General features: G+C 36.9%; 1 non-coding gene across 1 annotated transcript; it reads left to right on the forward strand.

Moving 5' to 3' along the window:
• The first annotated feature begins 520 nt into the window (after positions 1-520).
• On the forward strand, positions 521-655 carry LOC132537347 (small nucleolar RNA SNORA70). Its single transcript, XR_009548795.1, has one exon. It is a non-coding gene; the product is annotated as a small nucleolar RNA SNORA70 (small nucleolar RNA).
• The last annotated feature ends 16042 nt before the right edge of the window (positions 656-16697 follow it).

A 16697-nucleotide genomic window follows, 5' to 3' on the forward strand; every position in this document is an offset into this window, starting at 1 on the left:
ATAATTTTGACTTTCAACTACACTATTATCAAGTTTCCCTTATTTAATTGTCCTTAATGGGAAAAGGTAAATAAAAAAAGATTTGAAAATATGTTTATCTTTTTAGTTTATTATATATAGGGAAAGAGCTGTAATGTGTCAAAAAAAGACTGTTACACTATTTTGGGCCTCGAGAGAAACTGTATTTGAATATAAGAAATGTATAGTTTCAATAAATGTAGACCATTTGATATTTCTAAAGTTTAGGTCTGCCTCTTTAGGTTCTAAAATTGTATCAATTTAGTAGTGGTAAAAAAGTTAACTTTATATTTGTATATTTCTTTGTTTTCATCTTTTTCTAAATTTTTCCCCTTTATACTATAGATACCTCTATTGCAGAAAGAGCAGAATTATTGAAAAATGATTTATTAGATATTTTGGATTTTGAATCAAAATTCAATTTCTGTCATCTTACTAAGTTGAAGGACAGTCTAAAGTGAAATGGCTGATTAAAAACAACAACAACAACAACAAAACATATCTGCACCCAATTAAGCCTACCGTGCTGCCATTCCCATGGTGCCCCAGAGTGCAATGGCTGCAAACAGTAGCCTCCTGGGTAGTGTATACAACCTGTTGCTTGTACAGGCTGCCCTAAGGGGCCCTGGAGACAGTCCTTCTTGCTCTGTATTCATATTATGCCTGACTTCCTCCTATCCCTAACCAACCGTAGGCTCCAGACAGGGATGCGGGGTGCCTTTGGGAAGCTCCAGGGCACTGTGGCAAGAGTCCACATAAGCCAGGTCATCTTGTCCACCCACACCAAGCTGCAGAACAAAGAGCATGTGATCAAGACCCTGCACAGGGCCAAGTTCAAGTTCCCTGGATCCCAAAATCTCCAAGAACTGGGGCTTCACCAAGTTTAATGCAGATGAATTTGAAGACATGGTGGCTGAAAAGCACCTCATCCCAGTTAGCTATGGAGTCAAATACATCCCCAACCACAGTTTGCAGGACAGGTGGTGGCCCCTGCACTCCTGAGAGCCTCAGAGAGGTCCCTTAATCAATCACAATAAATCAATATCCTAATTGAAGAAGAAGAGGGAGAAGGAGAAGAAGAATTAATGCATACTTTTAAATTAATATGTTAAAAAAAACAGAAATAAAACAGAGCACATGCAGAGACCCCTTATGTAGCAGACTACACTGAATGTTTCTTAGTGGACATAGAAGCAAAAGAATGGAGCCTTAGACTTTCATTCATCTTGGACATACTGGTTATAATTCCATTAATCTGAGCTAATTTTACTTGTTACCCATTCTTGAGCCATTGGGACTCTTAAGATCTCTTAAGATCTAAGTAAAATTTCACTACATGATAATGGTGGGGTTTTGATTAGTAAGAAAATTCTGGATAAGTACAAATTGAAGCTAGACATTTAATAGGTCAACTGCAGAAGGAATATAAATTATCATAACATTTGCACAAGCCACATCAGTTTGTAAGCTTTAAGTTCATTTCAACTTCAAAGAAATCTTGAAAAAGATCACTAGAAATATTTTTCTACTTACATTATTTTTACTTGTCAAGTGTAAAGACTTTCTTAATCCAAATCATGGTTTGGCAAAGAGATACGGCTATCAATTTGTTGTGTATCTTCTCATGAAAATATTTCAAAGTGTAAATTATGAAGTTCACTGGGGCTTGGTAGTGGCACACTTGATTGAGTGCACATGTTACAATGTACAAGGTCTGGATTCAAACCCCTGTTCCTCACCTTCAGGGGGAAACCTCGTGAATAGTGAACAGTGCATGTGTGTCTTGTTTTCTCTCTCTTCTAAGCCCTCTCCTCTCTACATTTCAATCCCTTTTTCTATTGGTCTCTATTCAATAAACAAACAAATAAAATATTAAAAGTTGTTTAGTTTGGAACTCAGTAACAGTATATGGATCTGACCCACTATAAGGATGAAGAGGTAGTGTTTACCGTAAGTTTTTTCTTTCCACTAACTTGAACAGCAACCATCTTGATTCAAACTTTCCTAGTTGATATCCCTACATTAAAAATGACAAGTGCATAACTTACCTGTCAGAGAGATTTCATGAGCAAAAAGCAGTTTTCCCAGGGCAAGATTTATATATTGTACTCCAAATGTGCTGACCTCTACAATGTCCACAACTATGAAAAACTTGACCATATAATTTGTGGTTCTAGATAATCACATTCATGCTCTCTCCTAGGTTTAAAAAAATAGTGTGGTTAACAACATTATGAATAAAACCTTATGTGTTTTTCCTCACAAATTGAGACATTTCTTTAATCATCCCAGTGTCCTTTTATTATTATACATTCTGGGATTTTTTGCATGAAATTTTATCTTTATACTGTCTAGTATTATACATTTTATTTTTCAAAAAATATTAAATTTTCATTATTTATTTTATTTTAATATTTATTCCCTTTTGTTGCCCTAGTTGTTTTATTGTTGTTGTCATTGTTGGATAGGACACTGGAGAAATGGAGAGAGGAGGAGAAGACAGAGAGGGGGAGAGAAAGATAGACACCTACAGACCTGCTTCACCACCTGTGAAGCGATGCCCCTGAAGGTGGGGAGCCAGGGGCTCGAACCGGGATCCTTAGCTGGTCCTTGTGCTTTGTGCCATGTGTGCTTAACCCACTGCGCTACCGCCTGACTCCCTAAAGTTTCATTATTTTTATAACAATTTTAAGACACTTAAATAATTCTATATTAAAATGGCATTTGTTTATTAATCTTTTGTTAAATAACTTATTCTTTAACTCTTAGTTTTGATTCATCTATTGTTTTGCGTGTGTGTGTGTGTGTGTGTGTGTGTGTGTGTGTTTATGGCCTTTTTTTTTTTGGCCCGAGGATTTTTGTTTTCAAATTCTGGTGGATGTATTTCATTATTATTATTATTTAGATTTATTATATTATCTTAAATATATTACTTTAAGCATTTTATTTTTATTGTTATTTTTGAAGTTTTTTTAGAAATCCTTGGAGGCCAATGTAATTTTTTTTTTCTGATAATCCTTCCTCCCCAAAGAACCCAATCCTTTCTGCAGAACTCATTGTAGGAAACTTTATTTTTTAAATTATGTTACTTGACCAAGATAGATTAAATGCTGATCTCATTTTAAACACCACCCATGGTGTATGATCAATACCGTTGACCTGCAAATTTAGATTTTCAGTTCAGTAAAGTGTTTTTTCTATTATGTCTAGCATTTATGTAAATATCATGTGCTTCTCTTCATTTTTATCAGTCTTTCAATTTGGGAGAGTGATTCAGCCTTTTCCATTGTATGACTTTTTCAGTTTTCAAAATGGTGATTCTATTCTTTACTTTTCAGTGTGAGACCAGTGTCTCAGAGGCTATCTTATAGAATTTTATGGTGAACTCAAAGTGGGTATTATCTTAAAATTGATCTTTTTTTGGATGTAGTCACTTTTTCAGATGGATGGTATTTATTTCTTTATTATAATGTTATTTATGCTTATTTTACAGAATGAAACAAGTGTGAACATTCTGTGTGAATTCTCATCATATTTGCAGGTGATGTTAGAATGCTCTCTGTAATGTTTAAGCTAGAATGTTTCCTAGTATAAATTTCTATGGTTAATTCAATGATCATTCCAACTTTCTGAGGATGGAGATAGATTTCAGAGTGGTGAGCAGGTCCAGAGGAACCAATTTATTTCGGAGACATTACTTCCTTGTGTTTTGTGATGACATTAAAAGAGGAATCACCTTTCTGCATTTTGAGATTTTGCCTAAGTTTCACTGCCCATACTCCATGCATCTGTCTAGTCTCTTAATTGCCATCCACTATCTTGGAAGAATTATACTACCTTAAGGAGATGCTAGTGACTCTGTGTTTTTCCTTGAGTAGGGCCAAATATATTCTTAACTTCCCTCAAAAAGATGCCTGGAAAACTTTTCATCCATGGTGATGGAGCAGTTCCTAAAAACCAATTCATTATGCAGTGGTGTGGGCTCTCTCTCTCTCTCTCTCTCTCTCTCTTTCTCTCTCTCTCTCTCCCTTTGCCTCTAACACTCTAACTGGAAAAAAAAAAAGAAGGAAAGAAGAGTCGGGTGAGAGTGGTGGATTTGTCCACATGCAAGATCCCAGTGAAGGAAAAGGGTGGTGGTGGATCAGGTTGAGGGCACATGTTACCATGCACAAGGACTCAGGTTCAACCCCCAGTCTGCACCTGCAGAGGGAAAATTTCATAAGTGGTGAAGCTATGCTTCACCTTCCTTCCTTCCTTTCTTCCTTCCTTCCTTCCTTCCTTCCTTCCTTCCTTCCTTCCTTCCTTCCTTCCTCCCTTCCTCTCTTTCTTTCTCATTATCTCCTCCTTCCCTCTTAATTTCTCTATGTCTATATCCAATAAATAAATAAAACCAAGTCACAGTGAAAACCTAACAAAATTGTTCCATAGAGAATTCTTAAAGATATTACCATTTTGTGAAATAATTCTGCTGGTAATCAATCGAACAACTTCAATGATGACATTTCTTGCAGCGGACAATTCATCCTTCTCATTCTACAGCAGCAAATTTCAGGAGAAATATCATTTAATTCTTACATGTAAGTGAGTTATCCCCCTTAAACGGAAAAGTCACCAATCTAAATATTGAAAATATATCAGTACATCTTTATCAGTATATTGGGAAATTCCCAGAGTCTCTCTTACAAGTGGTTATTGTTAAAATTCTATTTTCTGAGATACTTCTACACAAGTCTAATCATATAATCCTGGACCATGATAGACTCATCTCCCTAAGCCTTTTCCATTGAAATTCTAGGTTCACCTATAGGCCAATCATCTGTTAGACCTTCCAAGCATCCTTATAGCCAGACTCAAAGACTAGTTATTTTTTCAAATTATTTTTCCCATCTTCAGTATCACTTTATTGAGGAAATATTGGCTTACTGGATTTTTGTTGTCATAGGATACATTTCCATATTTCCCCAGTACAGGTATCAGTACATTTTACCCTCAACCAGACCATCATCTTATTCCACTATAAGGACTTAAGTGTCCTCCTCTTTGCTGGGATAGCCTGAGGGTGCTTCTTCCCGAGCTAGTGCCCTCTGGGTTGGAGAGAACTTAACTGGAGCCGATCTAGGCTGCTGCGTGGGAGAGGGATCAGGAATTCGTGCCACACTAATTTCACAGGAGATACACTCTGGAACTCTCGGAGTCGGAAAGAAATTTCCAAGTGTCTTTAATCAGAAGAGCAGCTGTATTTATACTCTCCAAGTAGGGTGGAAACAGGATGTGATATAGAGAGGGTGGAACGAAAAGTGACTGGTGGAAGATCAGGGTGTGACAAGGAAAGGGGGTGGAGCAGGTGAGAATTCTACCACTGAACCACCAATGCCCTGGAGGGAAGGTGGTGCTTTATGTAAATGTAAAAGTGATTTATGTAAATAGACAGCAGCTTTGAGTGGGATCAAACTAATCTCATACATACTGGTGTTTAAGCTGGGGGGAGCTGGCATACTATCCAACACCTCTTAATAGTCCTCTTTCCATTTTCTGAGTCCCAAAATATGCTACGATAAACTATAGTCCACTGAGAACTCACGCTATATTGTTTTTAAGATTATTCTTTTTTATTGCAAAAAAATTCTGAACATGTGAATATTTGACTCATAAATTGTAGAGGAATAATGGAGCTTCTAGGTGCAGCCTAACCTTAAAATAATTAGTTAGCAGTGCATATAAAGAACTCCTAAAAATCATTAAGACAGAGGCAAATATACAGATTAATAGACAGGTGTCAGAAACAAATTTAAATTTCATAAAAGAAGAAACACAAGTGGCTAAGAAGCATGTCCAGATGCTTGACATTACTAGTGCTCAGAGAATGCAAATTGGGGCAACCAAATGATCTTTCACAACCATAAAATTGTCAGAAGTTAATGATTTTGTTAATATCAAGTGTCAGTGTGGAAAAGTGAACTCATAGTCACTGTTTGTAGAAGTGGCAACTGGTATAGATACTTTGGAAAGTGCTTTGGTGATATTATGCACTGTTGAAAATGCTTATGCCCCATGTCCCTTAATTTCACTACTGGGTTTATATCCTCAGGAAGCTTTACACATGTGCAATAGGAAGACATGCCAAAGAATGTTCTTTGCAGCATTGTTTTTAATAACAAAAATTGGAAATGACTCAAATGTTTGTAATACAAAGGGGATTAATAAATTGATATACAGATAAAGATGGAATGTTGTGCAATAGCTAAAATAAATGAAGTATATTTTCATATGCCAACATGAGCAGATTTTAAAAATAACATTATACATTGCTTCCAAGTTTGGGCTATTACAAATTGTGCAGCTATGAACATAGTATTAACAGATATCTTTGGATGGTGGTTTTTTTTTTTTAGGTGTCTAACAACAGATGAGTAGCTAAAAAAATTTGTGGCATATATACACAATGAAATACTACTCAGCTATCAGTGATAAAGTCAGTGTCTTTACCTCATCTTGGATAGATCTTGAAGGTATCATGTTAAGTGAAATAAGCCAGAAAGAGAAGGATGAATATGGGATGATCTCACTCACGGGCAGAACTCAAGAAAAAGGAGCAAAAAAGGGAAATGTAAAGTAAATATTGGACTGGTTTTGTGGATTACACCAAAACAAACAATTCTGGAGAAAGAGGATCCTAGTATATATGATGGACCTAGTTTTGGGGGTAAAGTGTTTTGCTTGCACCTATCTTGGTGAAATGTGAAATTCCTGTGCCAACAACTATACTGTAAATCATTAAATTCCTAATAAAAAAATAAAGAAAAAAATAACTTATATTTGGATGCCATTTATTCAAGGTTAAAATAGAGAACATGAAGATTTTATACAGTATTTATTATTATATATTAACTAACTTACAGTAAAAGTTTAAAGAGCATGATGTAGACAGAAGCAAGATAAATGTGCTTAAAGATTGAGTCACAAGAGATGTCAACTTCCTTATAATGTGTTTGCTTGCTTGTTTTTGTCTTCACTAGGACTTTACTGGTACAGAATGACCTTTCAAATATATATATGGGGAAGACACCAACCACAACATCAAAGCTTCCTTCAGTATTGTGGGGATAGGATTTGAACCTGGGTCATGTGATATCCATGACAAAGCAAGTGCACTATCCAAGTGAACTGTCTTGCCAACCTTATTTATTTCTTTAAGTGAAAAATATCTTGATGTTGTTGCTGAAAGATATTATTCATGGTGAGTATTTGTTTCATTAAACTTTGGGGATGTTAGTTTCTTTGCATTATTAATATGACAAATACCAATTTCCTATAACTCCCTAGTGGCCTTAATGGATAAGCAGGAGTTTCCCTCTTGCCTCTGCAGCTTGAAGCTATTTATTTAGATTTTTATTTGGTCTAGATATAACATTTTCGGAAGCATTATGTCCAGTTGTACACATATTAGATACTGGTAAAAGCATCTCAGAGAGACAGCTCACTGGAGAGAAGGTATGCCTTACCATGAGTATGGCTTCAGTTTGAATGTTGCCACTACATGGGCAGTGCTATGGCACTGAAAAAAGCTATGGGCACCAAAGTAAAAACCCAGTGGTGAGGGGTAGACATGTAGCTTCCTGGGCCAGTGGGGGGTGGGAATGGGCGGGAGGGATGGGTCACGGTCCTTTGGTGATGGGAATGGTGTTTATGTACACTCCTAGCAAAATGTAGACATATAAATCAGTAGTTAATTAATATGAGAGGGGGAAATCAATTGTATGTCTCAAAGGTTCTCAAAAGACAAACTGAATCTTTTTAATAGATAGGCTACGTATTTGATATGCGGACTCTCTCAAAAGCCTAGACCAAGTAGATTAGAAGCTTCCAATAGCACAGCTATATACAAGATACTGGGTACTGTACAGCAAACCATAACAAAGGGACTTTTCAAAGTTAACCCAATTAACAAATAATGTGATGATAATATTAACTATTGATTGTCTTTTTGAACCCTAAGACAGCAGGAACCTCACATCTTCACTATAGAGCCCCTACTTCCCCCAGTCCTGGCACCCTTGGATAGGGCTCACTTTCCCGTATGCTTCTCCCAATCCATACCAAATAATATTGCATCCGCCGATCACAACCTAACCAAAGCAACGATTGCCATCTCAACATGCTTCACCTCAGTGTGTATCCAGAGACTTCACGTGTGGAATGACAACCCTTCAGCTTCATTACTCGGGTGAGACCTTTCCTTTTATAGTACACTCTAATTTCATCTCAGGTAGTTCTCTTTCTAACAAAGTCCCATAACCTAGACATACACCAGTTTCTGTGAGAGAGAGTGTATGTGCACACGTATCCATAAACTACTGCAAAATATATACCTGAAAGCAGGATTACACTAGAGTTTGCAGTGAGTACCTCCCTAACACTTCCTCTCCACTATTCCAATCTTGGGATCCATGATTGCTCAACAAATTGTTTGGCTTTGTATGTTAACTCTCTTTTCAATCACCAGGTTCCAGATGCCACCAGGATGCTGGCTAGGCTTCCCTGGATTGAAGACCCCACCAATGTGTCCTGGAGCTCAGCTTCCCCAGAGACACACCTTACTAGGGAAAGAGAGAGGCAGACTGGGAGTATGGACCGACCAGTCAACGCCCATGTTCAGCGGGGAAGCAATTACAGAAGCCAGACCCTCTACCTTCTGCAACCCTCAACGACCCTGGGTCCATGCTCCCAGAGGGCTAGAGAATTGGAAGGCTATCATGGGAGAGGGTGGGTTATGGGGATTGGGTGGTGGGAATTGTGTGGAGTTGTACCCCTCCTACCTTATGCTTTTGTTCACTAATCCTTTCTTAAATTAAAAATTTAAATAAAAAAAAAAAAAGCTATGGCATTGTCCTCTCTCTCATAGCCCAGGGTGATATTATGCATTTATTATAAATATATATATATACATATATATTTAAAGGCACTATCACTTCATTTTTAGGGTGAAGAACCACTGTAGAATTGCAATTCATGTGTAGTGATGTATTATTTTTTTAACGTTAGAATGTTAGGATGTCATGTAAATAGAAAAAAATCAAATAAGATATTTTTGTACTCAGATGATATTCCTACTGATTTCATCTGTAATATTCACTGAGACTTTTAGGAGCAGGTAGTGCTCTGAAAAGTAGACTGTAGTCTCCCTGTTTCAAAAGGCAACATTGCAGTTAGAGCCAGTTTGTCTGCCTTTTCACATCTAATAGTCCTTTGTTCCATAGCTAAAGCAAGTACCTGAATGATATGAAAAATGAAATCAAGGGGAGTATTGCACTTCTTTGGCTCTCAGCAGAATTATTTGGAGTGTTTTGAAGTGTTTTTTTTTTTTTTTTAATTCTGCCTTGCTTAGGGCTGGAGTGCAAGCTGGAAGAAAAAAGTGGATCAATATGGGAGCTGTCCCAGCTCTGCCTGAAGTGCCAGAGGAGATTAGAGGAAATGGCTTATCAGTTCGTTTTACAATGTGGAAAAGAAACCATTTGTGGATCAATGAATGTTAGGCAGAATCTTATCAACTGTAGTTCAAAGATAGATATCTTCATTACTATCAGACACTTGAGTCAAAAAGAACCTACGGTTTGCAGTTCACTGCATCACCCCAGGTAAATGCAACACACTGGTTATCAAGCATGATTATTATATATGGCAGGAAGCTGAGCAACAGGAAATATAAGGAATACAAATGTTAGTTTTACTTTTATCATCTGGACAACTTAATAGCTTCCTTATGGAAAAGTTCCCCATGTATTATAATTCATTTGCAAGAACCAACAGAAAGAATAAAAAAGATACAAAACTATATAACTACTCTGGCAAAGATGTGTGCAAACATTTTAGCTGCTGGAATGACTACTTGGGGGTGTTCAAACAACTCATGTGAAGTTAAGGGGAGAACTTTTTTTCCTTATTGATGCTGTATAGGTAGTGCTGAAAAAAGAGCACATAAGAATGGCTTGACCCATGGGAGCAGACCAGGCAGAGCTGACATAAGACCTCTTTTCATTCTGCAAGTTATTTCTGGGATATAGTGTTTAAATAAGAAGAAGACAGATAGTTTTTTAGGATTTCGGAACTGAGACACAGAGCCTTTTAGCTGAGGTAGGGTGGAACTTTGTAAGCACTCACATTCCAAGGAAAAAGTCCTCAGCCAGGAAGGTTTGGCTAAGAAATCAGTGGCTGGGCAGCTGGAGTCTGAAGACTTGAACCTTTTAACCAGGAAAATCTGTTTATAGGTCCTTGAAAATTCTGGATTGTTGTGCTCTGGTCTGGCTGGTGAATTGCATCATAGAGTAAACAAACCATACTGGGATTGAGCATTTTTCTTCTAAGCAATTCAAACAGACCCCAAGATATTTATTGGGACTCAAGGGCCATGTAAATAACACTTCACTTCTACTCTGGGTTCAGACCCCACTGAAAAATACATCATTTGGAATGAGATAGCTCACAATCAAAATGCCAGCTTTAACAGATTAGTTGAGCTGGAACATAGCTAGGATCTGCACTCACTAACACTTTTATCTCTGACTGAAACCCTTCCAACCAATCAAGAGCTGAGCAGGACAGCTGCAGTCCTGTTGTTGGCCAGTCACAAGCAACTGTGTGTGAAGGCCAGATGTCTCCCTACAGAGAAAATTCTGATTCCCCACCTAAACCTATTCCCCTTTCCAAACTCACTCATTTGTTCAGGGGGAGGTAGGCTGAGAGAGAGGCCCAAGTATTTCTCTCAAATGTTTCCAACTTGGGGAAAAATTTCCCACTGTAGAAACAAACAAACAAATAAAGAGTTGTACTACTTGTGGTTAACTTTAACATACTTCATCTTGGACAACATGATAGATATGCTTATTCTAGTTTATACTGAGTGTGAAGGTTGTCATCCTATATAGAAATATGCACTTCAGCATCGCCAAAAGCTCTCAAATCTCAACTCTGGGGAGTTAGAAGTTAGAAGTTATTGAAAATCAACAGTGCTAGTTTAGACTCCACATTTGCAAATATAAAATCAAGACCAGTTTGCTCAGGGTAATAGTTAGTTAATTGCAGAGCTCACATCAGAAGTCTGGGTTCTTTTTCACTGAGGTTAAACACTTACAGTTTAGGAATTACATTTGCATTACTGTTGGATTGTTAAAAATCACCATTTTGGGGTACTTACTGTACAATAAGCACTATTCCAAATGTATGCTATCCCATTTAATGTTTATAATCATAATGAGATTGTCAATATTATTATTTCAATTTAGCAAAGGAGAAAATTTACCTCAGTATAAAGTCTTATCCCAGGTCACTTTGCCCAAAAGAGGTGAAGGAGGTAGGACTCAAAAAGATAAGAGAGCACTGATTATAGATTCCTTTATAAGGAGAAGATCTTGCCTCATCTTCCCACTCCATGACAAGAGAAATATGTCCAGACAGCAGAAGGGAGTTTGACTGGATGTATTTCATAACTGATACTTTTTTTTCCCTACAAGTGTGCCTGATACAGATTGTTTGTGTACTTTCAAGAACAAATGGATCAATTAATCTCTTTTGCTCACAGAGATGCATGCGGTAAGTGCTTAATAAATAACACAATAGTCACTGATGTCTCAAAATATTAATGATAAATATTAGACTATGTGGGTCAGTTGAGCTGACATATTGTCCTTCCACTCATTGGGATGGTTTTCAATTAAAAACTTATTAACCAAGAACATAGATAATAAGGAAGACCAAATGTCAAATATGGCATTCTTTAATTAAACAAAGTGTTTTCTCTCTAATGAACAATTAGTCCTACTGAATTTTAATTGCTTACAAGGAATGAATATGTCCCGAAATACTATAAATAGAATATTCACATTAAATAAAAGTATTGCAACTTTAATAATTACTGACAGTAGGTGTTCCCATTTTCAGTGTGTCTATGCAGTCAACAAAATTAGCAATATAGTAAATTTGATTCATGGAGATTATAATAATATTTTGAGCCTTGCCGTCTGCCTACTTGCCTGTCCAAGGAGTCTCTGAAAATAGTGAAAAGAAAGATGGCTAGGATTTAGGAACAGGAATTAAGATCTTGAATTGACTCTTGCCATATCAAATTCCATGAAAGAAGTGAATAACAGAAACATGAAAATTAGGCTGGAAACTTATTGTTTTTTATTATACTTAGATTCTGGCTTTAAGTCCTAATGATGAATCTGATCAGTCTAGGGCGGGCTATGGGACAGATTCTTTCCCACTTAGTCTCATCACCTCATCACTGGGTTTAATCATCTGTTAGTAGACTAATAACTGTAGCTTCCCAAAAGATACACACATTTTGGCATCAATAGTATTCAATTTTTTAAACTAATTTTTAAATCAAGAGATAATAATTACATTTCTAGTTCTCTTAAAAGTATATCTGGAAGTGAAGAGACAACTCAGTGATAGGGTATATGCTTTGCCATGTGCACTGTCCAGGTTTGAGTACTGGCACCATAAGGGACCACCAAGGTACTAGGGGAAGCTCTGGTACCTTGCTTTGGTGTCTCACCTTCTCTCTGCCTCTCTCTTAGAATAAAAATAATAGCCAACAAGCATTGAAAGTACACATATGTGATGCAATGACTCCACTACAAACTAACTGAGAAGAGTGCATTTATCCAAAAATAATTGCTCTGCAGTTACCCCTTTAGTGAGGTATGAAGCCCCTGTATATACAGAACCTTCACTTTGGCTTTTCCAATAACTACCTTGCATGGATTGGTTACATTTGTAGGATTTGACTTAGTTACACCCATGTAGTAGAGTAAGCTAAGGAATGAAATTCTTGTAAGGGACAGATACCCTCCCACCTAAACCCCAATAGTCTGTCCTGGTTGGACAACTCTTTGCTTTGAGCAGCACTCTCCTTCTTTTGAGAGGCAAGTCAAGCAAAACATGGCAAACATCCTCAGTGGAAACACTGGAAGGAGATTGGTGGACATTGTTGACTCTACTAGACCTCAATATGGCATCTAGAATAGGTGGTTAATAAACTCTCTGTGTCCTTCACCTCCCAGCATCAAACTAATATTTAATCTTGGAAATTCTGCCACAGATTCTATGAAAATAAATTGAGCCAGGAAAATGTAAATCAGCCTATTCAACTTCTTCCATTCTATCATAACTGACCATTAACCTTTGTGCTTGCATATACTTTAGTAAAATAGAATATCTTTATTTCTGAGATAATTGAGGCGGGGGAAATCTGCTGATCTGGTCTTTGACTATAAACTGTAGTAATCTTTCTTCTTTTATAAAACTGCAACAAAGTGAGTTGGGAATATGATTATGTGACATAAGAGAACACAGACCGAAAATAGCATGATTCTGCATCGGTATTCAGATGAAAAATACTTGCAAATGAGTTACCTGAGATTTATATAGGTTTTCTAGAATAATTCACATTTCCCATTTCCTTCACATCTGAATAATGAGTTTCACTTCTTTTTGACATCTGGGGTGGGCAATATGTAGAAATGTACCCCTCTTATTCTATAGTCTTGTCAATTTTTCCATTTTATGAATAAAACAATAATAAAATAGACACATTTTCACATTATTGTTCTATTAATAATTCCTGTTTTATATTGTTACTGTGTTTACAAAGGGATAAATAATTGGATTAAAAATTTGGATTAAATTGCTGTGCTGCAGAATGAACTCATACATTAAGAGACCTAGGTAATAATCTCAGTTCTATGATCAACCAATGAATTATTTAGCACAGATTTTGGGTCTCAGTTTTCATATTAGTGAAGAAAATACATGAGCTAGACGATCACTCAGACAGCTTGCACTCATCTTTTCCAAAGCAAAGAACTGAGGGAAATTTAAGACATTCCAGTGCTACTACTCAGTAACCCACACTTCATCTCAGTAACAAACACTTTATCTCTCTCTCTCTCTCTTACACACACACACACACACACACACACACACACACACACACACACACACACACACACACACTCACTCTTGCCACTAGGGTTATCACTGGGGCTCGGAACCTGCACTAAGAATCCACTGCTTCTAGTGGCCATCCCCTACCTCCCTCATTTTCCCATTTATTTCTAGTTTGTATTAGAACAGAAAGAAATTAAGAGAGTTCTACAAGATGGGGAGCGGGAGAGATAGATACCTGCAGACCTGCTTCACTGCTGTTGAACCACTCCACAGATGGGGGAGCTGTGTGCTTACCTGGGTAAGCCTACCTCCCTCCACCCCAAGAGGAGTTTGCCTCTAGTTTATTGTATATAAAGATAATTGAATTTAATTGAATGGAATTACATTGTATTGCATTGAACTGAATTGGAGAAGTTGAAATCATGTGAGTGATAAATGGTACAAGTATTTTAGTGTAATACACACATGTTCATTTATTTTTTAGTTTTTTACAAGACCAAATATTTAAGGTTGTGTCTTCTGAATGAGTTTACTCATTAATAATCTATATTATTTCCAGTTTTATTTGTTTAAAAAGTAGAAAAATGTACACTTCTTTGAGAAACAATGTGATTTAAAAATACTTATAAATGTATTAATGTTATAACATTTACTGATTATCATGTATTAATACCTAGTTTTTTCCTTATTAGGGGATTGATGTTTTACAGTCAACAGTAAATACAATAGTTTGTACATGCATAACATTTCCCAGTTTTCCACAAAACAATATGACCCCTACTAAGTCCTATGCCATCATGTTCCAGGACATGAACCCTCCCACCAAACCCTCCCCAGAGTCTTCTTTTTTAATTTTAATTTTATTTATAAAAAGGCAACACTGACAAAAAACATAGTATAAGAGGGGTACAACTCCACACAATTCCCACAATTATCCCAAAACATGCCTTTATTTTCTAATTACTATAACATATTTGAAGTTTTTTTTTTTTTTCTGCCAACGGAATTACTATCAGGACCTGGTATACCTGTAAGACAAATTCACCTGGTGGGCATTTTTCCTTTGTTTTTTTTCTCCTCTATTTTTATTGGATAGGACAGAGAGAAATGGAGGAGGGGGAGGTAGAAAGGGAGAGAGATGGATGGGTCAATATCTGCAAGTCAATCAACATAATCAGCAATAACCATATCAACAAAAAGAAATATAAAAATCACTTGATCTTATCAATTGGTGCAGAAAAAAACATGTGATAATTTCCCATTTATGATAAAGGCCCTTGAAAAATTTGGAGTGGAAGGAAAATTTCTCAACATTATAAAGGCTATATATGACAGATTCATGACTAACATCATACTCAACCAGGAAAATTGAAATTTCCCCCTGAAATAAGGAACAAGGCAAGGATGTCCACTCTCACCACTTCTATTCTAGAACTATTTTATAATTCTAGAAATCCTCACCATTGAAACCAGGCAAAAAAGAGACATCAAAGAAATTTAGATGGCAGCAGATGAAGTCAAATTATCATTATTTTCAGATTATATGCTGTTATAACTAAAGGACCCTAAAAAATCTGCCAATAAAAGAAGAAGTACTGGGGAGTCAGGCGGTAGCACAGCAGGTTAAGCGCAAGTGGCGTGAAGCACAGGACAGGCGTAAAATCCCGGTTTGAGCCCCCGAATCCCCACCTGCAGGGGAGTCGCTTCACAGGTGGTGAAGCAGTTCTGCAGGTTTCTGTCTTTCTCTCCCTCCTCTGTCTTCCCCATCTCTCTCAATTTCTCTCTGTCCTATCCAACAACAACAGCATCAATAATAACTACAAAAATAAAACAACAAGGTCAACAAAAGGAAATAAATATTTTAATAAAATAAAAAAGTACTGGAAATCATCAGTAAATTGCAAATTGGTACAGCCATTGTGGAGAACACTATGGAGAATTCTTAAAAAGAAATACAAATGGAAACACCTTATGATCCAGCAATTCCAGTCCTATGCATATAAAGATATAATAACAGTGATTCAAATGGATATATGCAACCCTATGTTCATAGTAGTTGTATTCACAATAGCAAAAACTTGGAAACAACCAAAATGCCCTTTGACAGATAACTGTATAACAATGTCATGGGACTGCATCCCACAATGATTTTGGTTCCATACTCCCAAAGGGTTAAAGAATAGGAAAGCTATCAGGGGAAGGGATAGGGTATGGAGATCTGGTGGTGGGAATTGTGTGAAGTTGTACCCTTCTTATCCTATGATTTTGTCAATGTTTCCTTTTTATAAATAATTTTTTTTAAATGTCATGGGGCGTATACTCAATGGAATATTACTGAGCAATAAAAAGGTGATATTGTGGCCTTCGGGATAAAATGGATGAAGCTGGAGAAGATTATTGCTTAGTGAAGCAAGTAAGGGGGTGAAGGACAACTACAGAATGGTTTCACTCATACGCAGAATATAGAAAATTGAGCATAGGAATGTAAAGAAAAAAAAAAGTCAACCTATATTTAAGACTGTGGGAGAACTATAGTGGTTATCCATGGGGATAGGGATGGGGACACAGATCATTGGTGATGGGAGTAGTAGAGAAAAATAGAGGGGGAGAGAAAGAGAGAGAGACCTGCAGACCTACTTCATCACAAAAGACCTGCAGACTTGCTTCATGACTTACGAATCATCCTCCCTGTAGGTAAGGAGTGGGTGCTCAAACCCAGGTTCTTGCTC

Source organism: Erinaceus europaeus, chromosome 2, assembly GCF_950295315.1.
Source record: "Erinaceus europaeus chromosome 2, mEriEur2.1, whole genome shotgun sequence".
Classification (NCBI taxonomy): domain Eukaryota; kingdom Metazoa; phylum Chordata; class Mammalia; order Eulipotyphla; family Erinaceidae; genus Erinaceus; species Erinaceus europaeus.